At 40.4% G+C, this 5,068-nt stretch overlaps 1 pseudogene; it reads left to right on the forward strand.

The window, feature by feature from the left end:
• The first annotated feature begins 356 nt into the window (after positions 1-356).
• Positions 357-4,689, forward strand: LOC113906031 (annotated as a pseudogene).
• Positions 4,690-5,068: the final 379 nt, after the last annotated feature.

The raw sequence follows: 5,068 nt of genomic DNA on the forward strand, positions 1-5,068 counted from the left end.
TTGTATATTCAATGTATTAGACACATCAGACATATGATTCCCAACTTTTTCCATTGTGAGGGTCACGTTTTTTAATACTTTGAGAATGTCCTTTGACAGACAAAACTTTGTTTTAATTTTCATTTATGTAAAGTCAAATTATTTATTTTTGTTTTTTGTACTGTTTATGTGTCATGTCTAAGACACCTGTCAGGAGCTAAAGTGACTTGGGAGAGAGAAAACTGAGCTGCCAATTAAATTAACAAACCATAAACATAAGATTTAAAATTGTAACCACTTCTTACAATGATAATCTCATCATAGCTCATGAAGGTTAATCATTATTTTTATATTTATTCTCAGTTTATATTTCCCGAATGGCCTGGCTGGACAAACACAATCTGACGATGCTGAATGAATTCATCCTCGTAGGAATCACCGATCTCCCTGAGCTACAGGCGCCTTTGTTTGGACTCTTCCTCATTGTTTACATGGTCTCAGTGGGGTATAACCTGGGCTTGATCATTCTCACCATGATAGACTCCAGGCTACACACACCCCTGTACTTTTTCCTCATACACCTGGCTTTTACTGATCTTGGTTACTCAACAGCGTAGGACCCAAAATGCTAGTAAATTTTGCCATAGATCAGCGTACAATCTCTTATGATTGATGTGATACCCAGCTCTCTTTCTTCAGTAGGTTTATCACCAGTGAAATTTTCATTCTTTCTGCTATGGCCTATGACTGCTACATGGCCATCTGTAACCCTCTGCTCTACACAAGCATCATGTCACAAAGGTTACGTCACACACTTGTGGCCATTCGTATCTAGACAGCCTCTTTTTGTCTCTGCTAACCATCATAAAAATTTTTATTTCATCGTTTTGTGGTCATGATGTCATTAAGCATTTCTATTGTGATAGTCTGCCCTTGATATCTTTGCTTTGTTCAGACAAACGTGAAATTAAATGGATAATTCTGATCTTTTCAATTTTTAATTTGGTTTCATCTCTTCTGATAGTTCTCATGTCCTATATCTTGATCCTTGTTGCCATCTTTAGGATGAACTCAGCGGAAAGCAGACACAAGGCTTTCTCCACCTGTGGATCTCATATGACAGTGACAGTCATATTATATGGTATTCTCTTCTTTATGTACATGCAGCCCAAATCCAGTGATTCCTTTGATACTGATAAAATGACATCTTTATTTTATACTTTATTAATACCCATGCTGAGAGAAGGCAAAGGCACCCCCACTCCAGTACTCCTACCTGGAAAATCCTATGGATGGAGGAGCCTGGTAGGCTGCAATCCAAGGGGTCGCTGATGGAGTGGACACGATGGAGCGACTTCACTTTCACTTTTCACTTTCCACTTTCATGAATTGGAGAAGGAAATGGCAACCCACTCCAGTGTTCTTCCCTGGAAAATCCCAGGGATAGGGGAGCCTGGTGGGCTGCCGTCTATGGGGTCACAGAGAGTTGGACACGACTGAAGTGAATTAGCAGCAATCAGATCAGATCAGATTACATTAGTGGCTCAGTTGTGTCCAACTTTTTGCGACCCCATGAATCGCAGCACGCCAGGCCTCCCTGTCCATCACCAACTCCCAGAGTTCACTGAGACTCATGTCCATCGAGTCCGTGATGCCATACAGCCATCTCTTCCTCTGTCGTCCCCTTCTCCTCTTGCCCCCAGTCTCTCCCAGCATCAGAGTCTTTTCCAATGAGTCAACTCTTCGCATGAGGTGGCCAAAGTATTGGAGTTTCAGCTTTAGCATCATTCCTTCCAAAGAAATCCCAGGGCTCCTTCAGGATGGACTGGTTGGATCTCCTTGCAGTCCAAGGGATTCTCAAGAGTCTTCTCCAACACCACAGTTCAAAAGCATCAATTCTTCAGCGCTCAGCCTTCTTCACAGTCCAACTCTCACGTTCATACATGACCACTGGAAAAACCATAGCCTTGACTAGACGAACCTTTGTTGGCAAAGTAATGTCTCTGCTTTTCAATATGAATCTAGGTTGGTCATAACTTTCCTTCCAAGGAGTAAGCGTCTTTTAATTTCATGGCTGCACTCACCATCTGCAGTGATTTTGGAGCCCAGAAAAATAAAGTCTGACACTGTTTCCACTGTTTCCCCATCTATTTCCTATGAAGTGATGGGACCAGATGCCATAATCTTCGTTTTCTGAATGTTGAGCTTTAAGCCAACTTTTTCACTCTCCACTTTCACTTTCATCAAGAGGCTTTTGAGTTCCTCTTCACTTTCTGCCATAAGGGTGGTGTCATCTGCATATCTGAGGTTATTGATATTTCTCCCGGCAATCTTGATTCCAGCTTGTGTTTCTTACAGTCCAGTGTTTCTCATGATGTACTCTGCATATAAGTTAAATAAGCTGGGTGACAATATACAGCTTTGACGAACTCCTTTTCCTATTTGGAAACAGTCTGTTGTTCCATGTCCAGTTCTAACTGTGGCTTCCTGACCTGCATACAAATTTCTCAAAGGGCAGATCAGGTGGTCTGGTGTTCCCATCTCTTTCAGAATTTTCCACAGTGTATTGTGATCCACACAGTCAAAGGCTTTGGCATAGTCAATAAAGCAGAAATAAATGTTTTTCTGGAACTCTCTTGCTTTTTCCATGATCCAGTGGATGTTGGCAATTTGATCTCTGGTTCCTCTGCTTTTTCTAAAACCAGCTTGAACATCAGGAAGTTCACGGTTCATGTATTGCTGAAGCCTGGCTTGGAGAATTTTGAGCATTGCTTTATTAGCGTGTGACATGAGTGCAATTGTGCGGTAGTTTGAGCATTCTTTGGCATTGCCTGTCTTTGGGATTGGAATGAAAACTGACCTTTTCCAGTCCTGTGGCCACTGCTGAGTTTTCCAAATTTGCTGGCATATTGAGTGCAGCACTTTCACAGCATCATCTTTCAGGATTTGGAATAACTTAACTGGAATTCTATCACCTCCACTAGCTTTGTTCATAGTGATGCTTTCTAAGGCCCACTTGACTTCACATTCCAGGATGTCTGGCTCTAGGTGAGTGATCACACCATCGTGATTATCTGGGTCATGAAGATCTTTTTTGTACAGTTCTTCTGTGTATTCTTGCCATCTCTTCTTAATGTCTTCTGTTTCTCTTAGGTCCATACCATTTCTGTCCTTTACTGAGTCCATCTTTGCAAGAAATGTTCCTTTGATATCTCTAATTTTCTTGAAGAAATCTCTAGTCTTTCCCATTCTGTTGTTTTCCTCTGTTTCTTTGCATTGATTACTGAAGAAGGCTTTCTTATCTTTTCTTGCTATTCTTTGGAACTCTGCATTCAGATGCTTATATCTTTCCTTTTCTACTTTGCTTTTCGCTTCTCTTCTTTTCACAGTTATTTGTAAGGCCTCCCCAGACAGCCATTTTACTTTTTTGCATTTCTTTTCCATGGGGATGGTCTTGATCCCTGTCTCCTGTACAATGTCACAAACCTCATTCCATAGTTCATCAGGCACTCTATCTATCAGATCTAGGCCCTTAAATCTATTTCTCACTTCCATTGTATAATCATAAGGGACTTGATTTAGGTCATATCTGAATGGTCTAGTGGTTTTTCCCTACTTTCTTCAATTTAAGTCTGAATTTGGCAATAAGGAGCTCATGGTCTGAGCCACAGTCAGCTCCTGGTCTGGTTTTTGCTGACTGTATAGAGCTTCTCCATCTTTGGCTGCAAAGAATATAATCAATCTGATTTCGGTGTTGACCATCAGATGATGTCCATGTATAGAGTCTTCTCTTGTGTTGTTGGAAAAGAGTGTTTGCTATGACCAGTGCATTTTCTTGGCAAAACTCTATTAGTCTTTGCCCTTCTTCATTCCGTATTCCAAGGCCAAATTTGCCTGTTACTCCAAGTGTTTCTTGACTTCCTACTTTTGCATTCCAGTTCCCTATAATGAAAAGGACATCTTTTTTGGGTGTTAGTTCTAAAAGGTCTTGTAGGTCTTCATAGAACCGTTCAACTTCAGCTTCTTCAGCATTACTGGGTGGGGCATAGACTTGGATTACTGTGATATTGAATGGTTTGCCTTGGAAATGAACAGAGATCATTCTGTCGTTTTTGAGATTGCATCCAAGTACTGCATTTCAGACTCTTTGGTTGACCATGATGGCTACTCCATTTCTTTTGAGGGATTCCTGCCCACAGTAGTAGATATAATGGTCATTTGAGTTAAATTCACCCATTCCGGTCCATTTCAGTTCGCTGATTCCTAGAATGTCAACATTTACTCTTGCCATCTCTTGTTTGACCACTTCCAATTTGCCTTGATTCATGGACCTGACATTCCAGGTTCCAAAGCAATATTGCTCTTTACAGCATCGGACCTTGCTTCTATCACCAGTCACATCCAGAGCTGGGTATTCTTTTTGCTTTGGCTCCATCCCTTCCTTCTTTCTGGAGTTATTTCTCCACTGATCTCCAGTAGCATATTGGGCACCTATTGACCTGGGGAGTTTCTCTTTCAGTATCCTATCTTTTTGCCTTTTCATACTGTTCATGGGGTTCTCAAGGCAAGAATATTGGAGTGGTTAGCAGCAATACCCATGCTGAATCCAATGATCTACAGTTTGAGGAACAAAGAGGTAAAAATGCCCTGTCTATAAACTGGAAAATATGTGCAAATATACTATTTAAAATTTACTCTAGGATATGTTAACAATGGGCAATGTATCAGTGAATGCATACCATTATTGGTGTTGTTTAAGCCTTGTAAATTTACCTCTATTGGATGAACAAGAATTGATGTATGAGAAGCATAGAAATAAAGAAAACTACTCATTACTCTGAAACAAAATATATCATTAACAGATGACTAATCCCTGCTCAGATATTCACCCATGCCTTGTTTCAGGCCCTCATCTGCCATTCCTGCGTGTTCTTATGTGTGGCCTATTATGTGTCTCTTCCTTAAAACACTTATTTTTATAAACCAGATAATGTATAGTACATTCACAGTTTTTCTGTAGTGCTGGCAGAGTAAAAGTTACAAAAAAGAATGGCTGATAAATATTACGTAAGTGATTCATTGAAGAAAT

The sequence above is a fragment of the Bos indicus x Bos taurus genome, chromosome 15, assembly GCF_003369695.1.
Source record: "Bos indicus x Bos taurus breed Angus x Brahman F1 hybrid chromosome 15, Bos_hybrid_MaternalHap_v2.0, whole genome shotgun sequence".
NCBI lineage: Eukaryota > Metazoa > Chordata > Mammalia > Artiodactyla > Bovidae > Bos > Bos indicus x Bos taurus.